General features: G+C 40.2%; 9 non-coding genes across 9 annotated transcripts; 4 read left to right on the top strand and 5 right to left on the bottom strand.

The window, feature by feature from the left end:
* Positions 1-1,410: 1,410 nt before the first annotated feature.
* Positions 1,411-1,483, top strand: trnak-cuu (transfer RNA lysine (anticodon CUU)). Its single transcript has one exon. It is a non-coding gene; the product is annotated as a tRNA-Lys (tRNA).
* A 347-nt stretch (positions 1,484-1,830) lies between these two features.
* On the top strand, positions 1,831-1,941 carry trnal-caa (transfer RNA leucine (anticodon CAA)). Its single transcript has 2 exons — positions 1,831-1,868; positions 1,896-1,941. It is a non-coding gene; the product is annotated as a tRNA-Leu (tRNA).
* A 716-nt stretch (positions 1,942-2,657) lies between these two features.
* Positions 2,658-2,863, bottom strand: LOC131703521 (small nucleolar RNA U3). The gene has a single exon (XR_009309963.1). It is a non-coding gene; the product is annotated as a small nucleolar RNA U3 (small nucleolar RNA).
* Positions 2,864-5,007: 2,144 nt separating this feature from the next.
* trnak-cuu (transfer RNA lysine (anticodon CUU)) lies at positions 5,008-5,080 on the top strand. Its single transcript has one exon. It is a non-coding gene; the product is annotated as a tRNA-Lys (tRNA).
* A 2,851-nt stretch (positions 5,081-7,931) lies between these two features.
* trnaw-cca (transfer RNA tryptophan (anticodon CCA)) lies at positions 7,932-8,003 on the bottom strand. Its single transcript has one exon. It is a non-coding gene; the product is annotated as a tRNA-Trp (tRNA).
* Positions 8,004-8,400: 397 nt separating this feature from the next.
* Positions 8,401-8,472, bottom strand: trnae-uuc (transfer RNA glutamic acid (anticodon UUC)). The gene has a single exon. It is a non-coding gene; the product is annotated as a tRNA-Glu (tRNA).
* Positions 8,473-11,809: 3,337 nt separating this feature from the next.
* On the bottom strand, positions 11,810-11,882 carry trnak-cuu (transfer RNA lysine (anticodon CUU)). The gene has a single exon. It is a non-coding gene; the product is annotated as a tRNA-Lys (tRNA).
* Positions 11,883-12,296: 414 nt separating this feature from the next.
* Positions 12,297-12,370, top strand: trnan-guu (transfer RNA asparagine (anticodon GUU)). Its single transcript has one exon. It is a non-coding gene; the product is annotated as a tRNA-Asn (tRNA).
* A 135-nt stretch (positions 12,371-12,505) lies between these two features.
* On the bottom strand, positions 12,506-12,578 carry trnaf-gaa (transfer RNA phenylalanine (anticodon GAA)). Its single transcript has one exon. It is a non-coding gene; the product is annotated as a tRNA-Phe (tRNA).
* Positions 12,579-16,163: the final 3,585 nt, after the last annotated feature.

Raw genomic sequence — 16,163 nt, 5'->3', positions numbered from 1 at the left:
TAGGCACAACGTGCCCGAGTGCTGTAGCAGCAGCCATGAAGCAAGTTAGTTTTTCAGTAGAAATAAGGCTTTTGTGTATGGGTGTTTTGAAAAGATCAGTTAAATAGCTACATATTTTGAAATAAGGATGTATTCATTATTATGAACGTTGGCAGAAAGGATATGGTATTATTATTTCCCACGTGTGCTTGACTTGTACAAATCTGATAGAGTTTCAACAAAGGCATTTGACTTGGGTTCATTATTTAGCCTATACTGCCATCTGCAGCATTACTGCGGGTGTCGTTTGCTTCTTTTGACAATAATACGGCTGTTTTCACGGAAAACCGTGAGAGCATGTAGCCGTGGCTGAGTGGTTAATGAACAAACAGAGCTGTCAGAAATGGAATTCGAACCCACGCTTCCAGGGTAACTGTGATCTGAACGCAGCGCCAAAGCTAGATCAACCATCCTGAATTAGACACGTCTTTTTACAACATTGCAGTACACTGCTGAACCTCCGATGTCTGACGCTGCAGTAAATCAACTCGTGTGTCTGTGTGTACTTATTCTTTTTCTGTTTATATGAAGGAGGGCGACCTGTTTTGTCGCATTCTATATGGGATTGTAGCAGCCACACCCAGTGACACCCAGTGAGAGTCCTAATACCGACACTACTAAAAATTAATTAAAAGGTTTGGAATAGGAATGACAACAGAATGACAAAGGCAGAATAACAATTCACAAAGCTTTATTACAATGATCCACGAGTCACATAAATCAGTTCAAATAACTAACAATACAATGTATTAAAGTTGTACTAAAAACAAGGAGGGGAAATTGAATAAAGCCAGCCAATAGCCACATTTTAAAAGCATGGGGTATTAGACCAACATATAGCAGCGATTACACTTCTCTTTAAGAGTGCTAGGTGATTGGAAACAGCTCTTTGCAGCAAGGGTACAACAACAAAAGCCAGATTGTTAATACACACAAGTTTTAACAGTATTAGGGAACGTTAGCTGCAACATTACAGGTTTAACTATATTAGAGCAATTCAAGAACAATACAAGTTTAGTTAAGATAATTAGCAGCAAAGTTCAGGTTTAGCAGCGCTGTAGCATAAGTAAACAGAACCAAAAGGTGTGGGGACATTTACCTGCTGCTGGAACACTTTTAATCTAACAAAACAAAATTGATGAGACCGGGATTTAACCACACGTCTCAGAGCTTTATTCAACAGACTAGCTCTCGAATTATCCAACACTTTACTTTTGGAATATACCCACACGGCTGTAACACCGCAGACACAGACACAGCGCGTCTCCAGAACACTCATCTACAGCAGCAGCACACCGAATCTCAGGTCCCACGCACCTGTCGGTACTTCCTCTCTCACCCCGCCTCAAAGAAAGAAACTTTCTCCCGACAGCCCGGCTAGCTCAGTCGGTAGAGCATGAGACTCTTAATCTCAGGGTCGTGGGTTCGAGCCCCACGTTGGGCGTCCTTTTTAAATACAAATTGTAGATGTTTCTTCGAGGCAACGGAGCAATGTCTGATTCTGTTCACATTGTATAAAGTATTGCAACACAATTACTTATTGGTCATTGTCATATAGCAATTGCTATTTTAAAATGCGTGCATCCTTTAAAGCTATACCGATATTGAAATAAAGAATCTTACTTTCGTGGGTTGGCTTCAATCTGATTCTTTTTTTACACTTGGCATTACATCATTCATGGAGCAAGTTAGTATGTGCGTAATAAACCCAATCGGGCCTTGATACAATAGACAACACGTGTCTGTGCTGAAATGAAATAATGCGGTTTTCTACTAAAGCAAACGCAGCTTGTCAGAATGGCCGAGTGGTCTAAGGCGCCAGACTCAAGGACGCTGTCTTTCCAAAGAATTGTGTGTTCTGGTCTCCGAATGGAGGCGTGGGTTCAAATCCCACTTCTGACAGTTCACTTTTACTTATTTTTTAAATGAATCAATTTGTTCATTTTACTATAAAAGATTGTTTCAAGGAAATCAACATCTGATACCAAACTCTTGTCAGCACTCAATACCATTTTCATTTCCATTTTAAATCGGACTAAAAAAGCGTTCCTAACACAGATTGCATTTTTGTTGTAAACTGGCTACTTGTCGAAGTTACTGAAAAATATTTTGTGTAGAAACATGTGTTATTTAACTAAAGATTGTTTTAATATTTCAAATAACATATTACTTTGAAAAACATTTCCGACTGCCACTGGATCGTGGTCTCAGGCTGGGATGCGGACCATTGAGAACAGTATAAACGATCTATTAGTGGAAGTAGCTTACATGAGAAATGCCCTCGTTTAACATGCTAGGATGATCGACTTCGGTATTCTCCAACTGCTGTTTACATTTTCTAACACGTTATGAGGACGAATACAAAGGTTGACAGCTTCCTTGTAAGTGGGGGTAAGCACAAGTTATTTTCAGATGTAATGTCTATTTTAAACTCAATCTAGTCCTGCGTAGTGCAAAAGACATTGCTATATTTTTATATTAGTCAAGCCCTATTTAAAGTGTTCTTAAATTGTTTTGACATTAGCAATGATCAATTTAAATGTGGTTATTGATTTAAACAACTGAACAATTGTGGGCTTGATGGTTTCTTTTTTCTATGTTTCTACCGGAATGAGATACACACTCAAAATGTGTCCCCTTCCTTCAGCAACCCCCGACTGAAGATTGAAGTGGTCATTCCTTGCAGCGAGTAGTTTCCCGATAACAACACTCATTGTCAGCTCGGTGCTCAGAAGAAAACACTGCCACTCCTCCTGGTGGATACCGAGACCAATCCCTTCAAAACGTGTTTCATTCTAGAAATGATCCTTGCAAATATAGTCTTAACTTTTATTAGCAGACCGTCGCCCCCAACTGGCAAGCTCTACTTCATATGAAACAATGACTGGGCAACAACGAGGTGTTACATTAACAATACAAACTAACTCGAGACAGCCAAGCCGTTAAAGCATACCTTAAGTTTGTCGTGTGATACAAAAGCAAGTATTGGCATTTTTGCATCGTCTGCCTCGTCAAACAAGCTCGAGCCACAGCACACAGCGCTGCTGCATCGGGACACAGATTGTGGATTTCTAAGCGACTGAATAAACGAGCTGAGACTACTTTTTAAAGAAATTGAAAACATACCTCTAGTCGAAATATTTGCTAATTTGTTAATTAAATATGTTTTTTTTTTAATTTGCAATCACAGACTACATTGCCAAAATAAAAATAAAAAACAACTGACAATCTGATTTGCTCGTATCAAGCTGCGATGAAGCCTATGAGAATCCCTGGCACCATTAAAGGGGAATTAGCTCAAATGGTAGAGCGCTCGCTTAGCATGCGAGAAGTAGCGGGATCGATGCCCGCATTCTCCAAATAATTTTAAAGTATCTGCTTATTTTGTCCCGGCCCATTATGGAGATAAATACAAAGTGTGACAATTCTTTGTAACAGAGACGCCCACCATGCATGTGTATTTTAATGCACAGTCTGCTAATTTGTAATAATCCCCGGACTGAAAAACTGCAGCGCGTGATATTTTGTAGGTCTTCTTATCTCCTATGTCCGCTAACGCTAGGCACAACGTGCCCGAGTGCTGTAGCAGCAGCCATGAAGCAAGTTAGTTTTTCAGTAGAAATAAGGCTTTTGTGTATGGGTGTTTTGAAAAGATCAGTTAAATAGCTACATATTTTGAAATAAGGATGTATTCATTATTATGAACGTTGGCAGAAAGGATATGGTATTATTATTTCCCACGTGTGCTTGACTTGTACAAATCTGATAGAGTTTCAACAAAGGCATTTGACTTGGGTTCATTATTTAGCATATACTGCCATCTGCAGCATTACTGCGGGTGTCGTTTGCTTCTTTTGACAATAATACGGCTGTTTTCACGGAAAACCGTGAGAGCATGTAGCCGTGGCTGAGTGGTTAATGAACAAACAGAGCTGTCAGAAATGGAATTCGAAGCCACGCTTCCAGGGTAACTGTGATCTGAACGCAGCGCCATAGCTCGCTCAACCATCCTGAATTAGACACGTCTTTTTACAACATTGCAGTACACTGCTGAACCTCCGATGTCTGACGCTGCAGTAAATCAACTCGTGTGTGTGTGTACTTATTCTTTTTCTGTTTATATGAAGGAGGGCGACCTGTTTTGTCGCATTCTATATGGGATTGTAGCAGCCACACCCAGTGACACCCAGTGAGAGTCCTAATACCGACACTACTAAAAATTAATTAAAAGGTTTGGAATAGGAATGACAACAGAATGACAAAGGCAGAATAACAATTCACAAAGCTTTATTACAATGATCCATGAGTCACATAAATCAGTTCAAATAACTAAAAATACAATGTATTAAAGTTGTACTAAAAACAAGGAGGGGAAATTGAATAAAGCCAGCCAATAGCCACATTTTAAAAGCATGGGGTATTAGACCAACATATAGCAGCGATTACACTTCTCTTTAAGAGTGCTAGGTGATTGGAAACAGCTCTTCGCAGCAAGGGTACAACAACAAAAGCCAGATTGTTAATACACACAAGTTTTAACAGTATTAGGGAACGCTAGCTGCAACATTACAGGTTTAACTATATTAGAGCAATTCAACAACAATACAAGTTTAGTTAAGATAATTAGCAGCAACGTTGAGGTTTAGCAGCGGTGTAGCATAAGTAAACAGAACCAAAAGGTGTGGGGACATTTACCTGCTGCTGGAACACTTTTAATCTAACAAAACAAAATTGATGAGACCGGGATTTAACCACACGTCTCAGAGCTTTATTCAACAGACTAGCTCTCGAATTATCCAACGCTTTACTTTTGGAATATACTCACACGGCTGTAACACCGCAGACACAGACACAGCGCGTCTCCAGAACACTCATCTACAGCAGCAGCACACCGAATCTCAGGTCCCACGCACCTGTCGGTACTTCCTCTCTCACCCCCGCCTCAAAGAAAGAAACTTTCTCCCGACAGCCCGGCTAGCTCAGTCGGTAGAGCATGAGACTCTTAATCTCAGGGTCGTGGGTTCGAGCCCCACGTTGGGCGTCCTTATTAAATACAAATTGTAGATGTTTTTTCGAGGCAACGGAGCAATGTCTGATTCTGTTCACATTGTATAAAGTATTGCAACACAATTTCTTATTGGTCATTGTCATATAGCAATTGCTATTGTAAAATGCGTGCATCCTTTAAAGCTATACCGATATTGAAATAAAGAATCTTACTTTCGTGGGTTGGCTTCAATCTGTTTCTTTTTTTACACTTGTCATTACATCATCATGGCATAAATCGAGGGGAATTAGCTCAAATGGTAGAGCGCTCGCTTCGCATGCGAGAAGTAGCGGGATCGATGCCCGCATTCTCCAAATAATTTTAAAGTATCTGCGTATTTTGTCCCGGCGCATTATGGAGATAAATACAAAGTGTGACAATTCTTTGTAACAGAGTCGCCCGCCCTACATGTGTATTTTAAAGCAGTCTGCTAATTTGTAATATTCCCGCAGACTGAAATACTGCAGTGCGCCCTCCATCGTATGCCTTGCGAGAAGCACAAAGGGAGATTTTTTATATTTTTTAGCAATTGAAGAGTTTGTGTTAATTGAGAATAAATATAAATGGCTTGAAGTTTGCTTTAATTTGTAACGTGTTTGTAATGAATTAGTGGTTTTTTACCATCATTGTACTGTATACTAGCTACTGTTGCATGTCCAGGAGCTTGTTAATCAGCTTCCCATATGTTCTAGCGGTTAGGATTCCTGGTTTTCACCCAGGTGGCCCGGGTTCGACTCCCGGTATGGCAACGTCTTTGTTATTGTCATTTCGTTACAGAACTGTGGTCATGTGTAATGTGTTTTCATTATGATGATAAACCTACAGTTACTGCTGCAATGTTACTGCAGAATGATGCAATGTATTTGACTCTATTCACATCACCTCACATTTCACTGGTTGCCTACGAGGGCTTGAGAGGGGTGACGTAAAAGTGAGAGAGAAAGAGCAATGTTTAAACACATAACATACAACAATCTGACACTCGCTCCCGACGGGTCAGGCAGCATCCTCTGGCTGCTGGGCATTTAGTGGAACAAGAGACAGGAAGGGGACCAACAGGACAAAAGGACAGATCCTTCGCAACTCAGTGCGGCATCCTCAGGCAGCTAAGCTGTCAGCTGGGCAGCGTGGAGAGCTTTGGAAATGTGTCTCGGGTCCGTTTAGGAGAGACAAAAACAGAGAACCCCCTCCGTTTAGGACAGACGGAAACAGAGAAACGATGGAATGTTGTCAGTAGTGTGCAATGGCCTGCTATAGAGAGCAGAGAGCTGCTGAATGCAGTGAAAATTGGTATTTGAGAGTTAAGGCGTTTAAGATGATGTCGGAGATGGGTCTGCCTTTGGGCAGAGATGAAGAATGCGTAGATTTGAGGCCTCTGCAGAACCTGAGAGGATGAGAATGTGTTGCTCGGAGGCTGCTGCAAAACCTATTGATTTGATCAGGAGCAGTCTAAGAGTGTATTGTCTATTGCGGTGTTGGAGTACTCTTGACTGAAATGTTGATAATCGTAGGACATAGTTTCCGTATGTGCCTGGAAGCTCAAATTGAATGAAATGGACTTTGAAAGTTGTATTAAGTGCCTTGATGAAGTTGGGGGCAAATGAGGAAGTGCAAATCCGGGAACAAGAAGGTTGCAGGAATGGCCTGATGCAAGGAAGCTGGAAAATTAATGTGACAGTGGATTCTTAACATCTCAGAAAGCTGATAAGCATGGCTTCATGACCAGATCCTCGAAGGGAGGGGTTTTGATTTGAAATAATCAAGTTAATATATGAAGCAAAAGAGGTTGAGGCAGGACGGGACTGAGAATCCCTCGGAAAGACAACGAACTGCAGGAATTGATAGAAAGTTTGGAGTGTGCGAGATTCGCAGCTATAGCAAATCAGTTTAAATTATGTAGTTTGTGGTGTTATGCTGCCATCTAGAGGTTGCGATTGGAATTGAAACTTTTGGCTTCAGTGAAGCAGGATAGCATATATTTGGTTATTGCGATTAAAATCCTTGTCTATGGATAAAACGTTTGCTTTAGAACAGTTAGTGATGATATAAGTAAGTTAACGTAGGTCTAGAAGAGGAGCCTGCAGTATTTAGATGTCATAATTCGGCGAGTTGAAGCTCTCATGTTGCAAAAGCGCAGCAGCAGGAGCCAGAAGATTGCAGTAGTGAGGCACAGGCTCGCATTGCCTGTTAAAGCTGCCTGGTCGCCATGGCAACTTACCACTCCCAGTAGTCACTCGATGAGGCGTTGCCGTGGTAACCATGGTCTGTGAGGCGCCGGTGTTAAAGAGTTGCAGTGCAGCGGTGACGTCGGAACAGTCTTTCTGATGAAAACGCAGAGCAAGCTGAGAATGACGCTGCGCTTTGAACGGCGCTGTAGCTGCGCTGGAGACTGGAGGGAGCAGAGAAGACTAAAGTTGGAGCTCCTGCAGAAAAATACAAAAGCTGAATGATGAAAAGAATCACCTGAGCAGGTAGGAAAATAGCTGATACTGTCTACCAGCGCTGAGCAGAGAAATGACCTGCAGTGAAAGGAGCGAACAACAAAAAAACAAACACAGACCAAAAACAAACACAGACGAAGGGCGGAAGCAGTGCTGGGTGTATAAATAGAAAAGAAGGAGAGATTGACATGCAAGCTACCTAACGGGATTGCCCATACCGCTCTGGTCACGCCCTTTTTACCTGACCAAACACAGCAGCGCAAGATAATGGCAGAGAGACTGGAACTTGATTGAAATTTGTTTGTCGCTATATAATCAATAAATTGTATAAATAAATGTCCGGAGACATTCAAATCCAGGCACGTTAAAAAATGAAATAAAGTGGAATAGAAATGAAGAGGCTTTGACCTCGACGTGATTTGAACACGCAACCACCTGATCTGGAGACAGACGCGCTACCGTTGCGCCACGAAGCCCTGACGTAATGCATGCTTGTTATGCAATCCTAGAGTGCACAGCGTGACATGACAGAATGCAATAATGTGTTAATTTAACAACAAAAGAAACATAAATAAATGTGTAGGTATTTATTTGTGAATAAACTATCTTGCTTCTATGATGGGACCGGAGACCTTAAATCCGCATTCTAATGATCGTCCCACCCCAGAGAGACTTTGTCTTGACCAGGGATTAATATAATTTAAAAACAAACTGCGATGGTTCCACGCGATGGGAATGTGAATAGAGTCAAATACATTTGCATCATTCTGTATATATATAATATATATTTCGAGTAACTGTAGCTTTATTATCATATTTAAGACACATTACACATGACCACAGTTCTGTAACAAAATGACAATAATAAGGACGTTCCCATACCGTGAGTCGAACCCGGGCCGCCTGGGTGAAAACCAGGAATCCTAACAGCTAGACCATATGGGAAGCTGTGAAACAAAACCATGGACATGCAACAGTAGATAGTATACCGTACAATGATTGGTAAAAACACAAGAACCAATATTTCATTATAAACACGTTACAAATGAAAGCAAACTTCAAGCCATTAATTTTTATTCTCAATTAACACAAACTCTTTAATTGCTAATAAATAAATAAATAAATAAATAAATAAATAATCTCCCTTTGTGTTTCTCGGAAGACATACGATGGACGGCGCACTGCAGTTTTTCAGTCTGGGGAATATTACAAATTAGGAGAATGTGCTTTAAAATACACATGTAGGGCGGGCGTCTCTGTTACAAAGAATCCATAATGCGTTGGGACTAAATACGCAGATACGTTAAAACTATTTGGAGAATGCGAGCATCGATCCCGCTACTTCTCGCATGCTAAGCGAGCGCTCTACCATTTGAGCTAATTTCCCTCGAATTGTGTCAGCGATTCTCATAGGCTACATCGCAGCTTGATATGAGCAATTCAGATTATCTTTTTTTTTTTTTTGTAGTCTGCCATTTGCAAATTCAAAACATTTTTTTAATTAAATAGCAAATATTTCGACGAGAGGCATGTTTTCAATTTCTTCAAAAAGTAGTCTCAGCTCGTTGATTCAGTCGCTTTAAAATCCACCTCTGTGTCCCGATGCAGCAGCGCTGTGTGCTGTGGCTCGAGCTTCTTTGACGAGGCAGGCAATGCAAAAATGCCAAAACTTGCTTTTGTATCACATGACAAACTTAAGGTATGCTTTAACGGCTTGGCTGTCTCAAGTTAGTTTGTATTGTGTAACACCTCGTTGTTGCCCAGTCATTGTATCATATGAAGTAGAGCTTGCCAGCTGGGGGTGACGGTCTGCCAATAAAAGATAAGACTATATTTGCAAGGATCATTTCTAGAGTGAAACTGTTTTGAAGGGATTTGTCTCGGTATCCACCAGGAGGAGTGGGAGTGTTTTCTTCTCAGCACCGAGCTGACAATAAGTTCAGTTGTTTAAATCATTAAGCAAATTTCAAATGGATCACTGCTAATGTTAAAACAAATTAAGAACACTTTAAACAGTAATGTGATTTGCACTAAGCAGGACTAGATTGAGCTTAAATAAAGACATTACATCTGAAAATAACTTGTGCTTACCCCCACTTACAAGGGAAGTGTCAAACTTTGTATTAGTCCTCATAACGTGTTAGAAAATGTAAACAGCAGTTGGAGAATACCGAAGTCTATCATCCCAGCCTGTTAAACGAGGGCATTTCTCATGTAAGCTACTTCCACTAATAGATCGTTTATACTGTTCTCAATGGTCCGCATCCCAGCCTGAGACCACGATCCAGTGGTCGACGGAGATGTTTTTCAGTAATATGTTATTTGGAATATTAAAACAATCAAGTTAAATACATGTTTGGCCACAAAATATTTTTCAGTGACTTCATCAAGTAGTCTGTTTATAACAAAAATTGCAATCTGTGTTAGGAACACTATTTTAGTCTGATTTAAAATGGAAATTAAAATGGTATTGAGTGCTGACAAGAGTTTGTTATTAGCTGTTGATTTCCTTAAAACAATCCATATTGCGTTGGGACTAAATACGCAGATACGTTAAAACTATTTGGAGAATGCGAGCATCGATCCCGCTACTTCTCGCATGCTAAGCGAGCGCTCTACCATTTGAGCTAATTTCCCTCGAATTGTGTCAGCGATTCTCATAGGCTACATCGCAGCTTGATATGAGCAATTCAGATTATCTTTTTTTTTTTTTTTGTAGTCTGCCATTTGCAAATTCAAAACATTTTTTTAATTAAATAGCAAATATTTCGACGAGAGGCATGTTTTCAATTTCTTCAAAAAGTAGTCTCAGCTCGTTGATTCAGTCGCTTTAAAATCCACCTCTGTGTCCCGATGCAGCAGCGCTGTGTGCTGTGGCTCGAGCTTCTTTGACGAGGCAGGCAATGCAAAAATGCCAAAACTTGCTTTTGTATCACATGACAAACTTAAGGTATGCTTTAACGGCTTGGCTGTCTCAAGTTAGTTTGTATTGTGTAACACCTCGTTGTTGCCCAGTCATTGTATCATATGAAGTAGAGCTTGCCAGCTGGGGGTGACGGTCTGCCAATAAAAGATAAGACTATATTTGCAAGGATCATTTCTAGAGTGAAACTGTTTTGAAGAGATTTGTCTCGGTATCCACCAGGAGGAGTGGGAGTGTTTTCTTCTCAGCACCGAGCTGACAATAAGTTCAGTTGTTTAAATCATTAAGCAAATTTCAAATGGATCACTGCTAATGTTAAAACAAATTAAGAACACTTTAAACAGTAATGTGATTTGCACTACGCAGGACTAGATTGAGCTTAAATAAAGACATTACATCTGAAAATAACTTGTGCTTACCCCCACTTACAAGGAAAGTGTCAAACTTTGTATTAGTCCTCATAACGTGTTAGAAAATGTAAACAGCAGTTGGAGAATACCGAAGTCTATCATCCCAGCCTGTTAAACGAGGGCATTTCTCATGTAAGCTACTTCCACTAATAGATCGTTTATACTGTTCTCAATGGTCCGCATCCCAGCCTGAGACCACGATCCAGTGGTCGACGGAGATGTTTTTCAGTAATATGTTATTTGGAATATTAAAACAATCAAGTTAAATACATGTTTGGCCACAAAATATTTTTCAGTGACTTCATCAAGTAGTCTGTTTATAACAAAAATTGCAATCTGTGTTAGGAACACTATTTTAGTCTGATTTAAAATGGAAATTAAAATGGTATTGAGTGCTGACAAGAGTTTGTTATTAGCTGTTGATTTCCTTAAAACAATCTTTTATAGTAAAATGAACACATTTATTCCTTTTAAAAATAAGTAAAAGTGAACTGTTAGAAGTGGGATTTCAACCCACGCCTCCATTCAGGGACCAGAACACACAATTCTTTGGAAAGACAATGTCCTTGAGTTTGGCGTCTTAGACCAACCGGCCATTCTGACAAGCTACGTTTGTTATTGTAGAAAACCGCATTATTTATTTCAGCACACACTAGGGTTCTCGTATCAAGGCCCGATTGGTTTTATTACGCACATACCAACTGATGCTCCATGAATGATGTTAAGACAATTCTAAAAAAAAAGAAACGGATTGAAGCCAACCCAAAATAGTAAGATTATTTATTTCAATATCGTTATAGCTATAAACGATGCATGCTTTTTACAATAGCAATTGCTATTTGAGAATGACCAATAAGTAATTTTGTTGCAATACTGTATACAATGTGAACAGAATCAGACTTTGCTCCGTTGTCTCGAAGAAACATCTTCAATTTGTATTTAAAAAGGACGCCCAACGTGGGGCTCGAACCCACGACCCTGAGATTAAGAGTCTCATGCTCTACCGACTGAGCTTGCCGGGCTGACTTTTCGAGGTTCCTTTCACTGTAACCAACTGAGCTATTAATTTGTCATCTTATTTGAGAAGATAGTGAATGACAGAACCAAAGATTCCAAATATAATCCACTGAACTGTAGCTTTATTATCATAATGAAAACAGATTACACATGACCACAGTTCTGTATCAAAATTAAGTCGTAAGTATATGGTTTCCATTGCAGCTATTTACACACACTGCTCTGTTGTCTCCCAGGGTGTTATCTAACAAAACGACATAAGCTGTGCTGCCATAATTAATTAGATAGACTTTCCTGCCCCGTGTTGCTTTCTTCTTAGATGTGATCTCAGGTTCTGATGAGTTCTGCTCCCTCGATCACGTTCTGCAGCATCTCGCCTTGCTCATCACTCCCGTATGCTTTGGCTGCTTAACAGGTTGGTCTCTGTGGCGCAATCGGTTAGCGCGTTCGGCTGTTAACCGAAAGGTTGGTGGTTCAAGCCCACCCAGGGACGATGTTTTTTGCATTTCTTAATAAAATTAGAAAATGGCACTCTGATACGCTGTTATTTCATCCAATTACGCTGAAGAATGAATGTGCTCTGTTTTTTTAGTTCAAAATAATACAAAACCAATATCGTTTTGTTGTTTGCCGAAACCCGGGATCGAACCAGGGACCTTTAGATCTTCAGTCTAACGCTCTCCCAGCTGAGCAATTTCGGCTTGTCAAGCCTCCTTTTTCGAGATAACATTCTTTTTTAGAATAGTTGTAATATAATTACGTACATTTCTAAACAATCCGTTAGTAACATAATATCAACGCGCTATAATTTATTTCAGCTCTTATGAGACAAGTATCTTTGTGCATTATATCATCCTTGATTACAATATGTAATATTAATTAATTGCTTCAGTTAATATTTAAAAAAACTACTTTGCTAACAGAAGAAAAACAAGCTAGCAGAGGAAGGTTTCGATCCATCGACCTCTGGGTTATGGGCCCAGCACGCTTCCGCTGCGCCACTCTGCTACAGCTGCCTCAAGACTGAATTACCAAGCAGCAGAAAAAAAATCTGAACATCATTTTAACCAGTCACACGGCAGTGGCCGGGCCGAACCATGGAAACGTTGCAAATCAGAGATGATCCGTTTTCTTTTCTCCCAAATACGTTATGCAAAGTATGGAACTTTTTTGCCCACTTTGATCACAGGCAGTTTTATCCCCCAGTTTCGGCTGCCAATTCCAATATTCTGTCTCTCGAAAGCATCTTAAATCGTGGAAAGCGCTCTTTGTTTAAAATTACACTGAAGACTTATTTTGTTCGACCAGGCTTACAATTAGATATTTTCTTGTTTTGAAGTAGATTTTGTGAAGCGCATATCGGGCGCTATAGAATATATATATGATCAATTAATTAATTAATTGATTGATTAGTTGATTGATTGACTGTTAGCCTGCGTTCGGTCTGGCAGGTTTAATTCTTCAAAAGACAACGCCGAAGGGTCTGATAAATGACATTGTAATTATTTGAGATGATGCATGTAGACAATAATGTGAAAATGGTTGTTTTCGAATTTGTATCATTTAATTTCATTTTTCTTTTTAAATGTAGAGCTGTTTTATATTTATTAATGTATTATTATTAGGCTTGTAGTATTAATATTATTCATAATGTTCATTATTAACGTCGGTATTGTCGGTATTAAACACAGACAGATATGAGGTTCAGTCCAAACAGAGCGCCGAACTCAGCGAGGTCCAGCAGGGGACAGTAACTTCACACGGGGCCATTTCATCAACCATCACCTCACAAACACTAACAAGCAAATCATTATTATTCTCCATTTTTAAAAGTCGCTCAGCGCTCTCCTGTAGCAGAGCGTTAAGTCATTTAAATTCAGCTCCGTGTGCTTTCTGAGCGGCTCACTTACTTAACGCGCCTGAATGCATCGCATTGAACACAGCGCTGAAAGAGCCAACATGGCGAACTCTGACATCCAGTTTCATAACCGCCTCGACAGGGAGGCCAGCCAATCAGACTCACATGCTGGGGATGGAGTGTTTCTACAGCCAATCAGACTCACATGCTGGGGATAGAGTGTTTCTACAGCCAATCAGACTCACATGCTGGGGATAGAGTGTTTCTACAGCCAATAATACGCGATGACTCCAACCAGACCCGCCTTCTGCTGGTGACGCTTTCATTTCAGTCCAGGAAATAGAGAGGTTTGTTTTGTTCATGTGTGGAGAGGTGGCTGCAGTCAGTGATGATTTTACAACACGCTGTCTCCTGCTGTTTAAAGTATTTAGGCTGGGATGAAATGTTTTCTAATAATTAGTGATTTTTGTGTTTGTTTATTACCTGCACGGAGTTCCGTGAAAAGGAAAGCATCCCTTTTCTGTGTTGAATTTCACACACAGAGCGGAGCGCGTCAGTCGCAGCTACAGACAAGTCGAGCTTTTCAATGAGATGATTTACTGAGAAACAAACGCGTTGAAGCTCCAGCAGAGCTCTGCGCGATTCTGAAAGACCAAAGTAAAGTTACTCCTTGCAAAGCCTGTTGTTTGTGTTCTTTCTTTATCACACCAGAAGAAGTGATGAATATATTTGAATGGGAAGGCTACAGTAAAAAATAAATATTACTAAATACAAACCGCAGGCGGTGTTTCTGATTGAAAAGAGGATTCCGCTAGACCAGTGTGAAACTCAAACCAGTGAAGATGGACGCGTCAGCGTGTCCGTGTCGCTCTTTCAAGACGAGCTCGCCTCTACCATCGAGCACGCAGTGAAAGCGGCTCTACACACCGTCTTGTGCGCGATTACTAAAGCTGTCGGCAGCAAATTCACTGAATTCAGAGTGGAAATGGAACAAAAAGGAGAAAGAGAATGAAAGTCTGAAGCTGAGATTGGAAATATCAGAGAGCGAGCTGAAAGCTTTGCGAGGGTGTATAAACGCTACACATGCAGACATTAAACAACCTTTAATATTTCAAGGTAAGATTGATGTTATTGTGTGTTATTGCTTGGTCAATCAAACACCTTAAACTTCCTTCATTGGAAAGATTTTGGTTAGAATTTCTCTTAAGACAATGTGAATAAAGGGGCGGCAGCAGCACCCTGCCTGCACCAACCTGGTGTAAGATTTTGGACCCGAGTGGTTCCACAAGTTCAATTAAGGATTGAAGTTGGAGGAAGTAAATACAACACAGTAAGGTGTCAACTGAATTGTATCATTTTATTGAGTCTCTAGATTGAGTCTCTAAATAAAGTACTTTGTTCAGCTGATGGTAAGCAGAATTAGGAAACGATCGCTCATATTGCTTATAAACATTTACTAATCCAGTTTATTATTTAAGAGCAGAGATGAGTTTGCACGGGATACATACAATAGGGAGAGCCACACCATTACAAATGTATTTTAATACTACAAGGGATGTTATTGGATTTATATCTACAGGTCATGTGACGTTGCTCAAGTAAGCTTCCAGTGTTGTTGCTAATGATTATTACACATGTGGAGTTTGTACAAAAAACATATTGCTGCACTTTAAAAAGTTTGAGTTGTGTAAATCACCTGTTTAAATGAAACTGCTTTGAGAATAAGCAGGCTATCCTGCTGTAGTCGCTTGTCTGCTCAACTTACATCCTGCATTGACCATTTCCTTCAAAACCATTCTCAATACTGTATCAGGTAACAAAAAGACATTCCTCAGACACTTTGCTAAGACTGCAAGTCTCCTGGCTTGGTTTCTAAGCATGTTTGCAGTAGAGAAATGGATGTTTGCATTAGAACAATGCAAAGGCAGAACGGCGGTCATGATGGTGATTGACAGGGAGGTAGAAGTGGATGCAATGCTCCAGTGTGAGGCTACAGGAGGTGAGAAAGCCCAGCAGCACTGAGTCTTGTTTTGTACAGGACGTAGAATAAAAAGATGTTCATATGAAAATGCCTTTTCCTTCACTTTGTTCATAGGAACACAAACACAGCGTTAACCAATAATTGCAATGTAGAATAACAGGAATGGTATCAATGCCATCATGTACCTAAACCACCAAACTATTATACCGGCTCACCCCTATACGAAATAACTGAGGAACAGTAACTTTAAATCCCTGATCAAAGCAACTAACAAACCTAGCTGGTAAGTAAGAAATCTAATTGTATACAGTTTTGTTTCCCACAGATCCCAAAGAGAGCCACGCTATCCCTGAATCTGAAGCACAGGAAGGGCCAAAGATAGAAGCAGGAGTGCTGTGCAAGTTTAATGCAGGTTACAGAGCTGGCATGTGTTAAAGATGAAGAGGT

Source organism: Acipenser ruthenus, chromosome 32 (assembly GCF_902713425.1).
Source record: "Acipenser ruthenus chromosome 32, fAciRut3.2 maternal haplotype, whole genome shotgun sequence".
Lineage (NCBI taxonomy): Eukaryota > Metazoa > Chordata > Actinopteri > Acipenseriformes > Acipenseridae > Acipenser > Acipenser ruthenus.
Note: the sequence above shows the minus strand (reverse complement) of the source record. Positions and strands in the feature narration are given on the sequence as shown.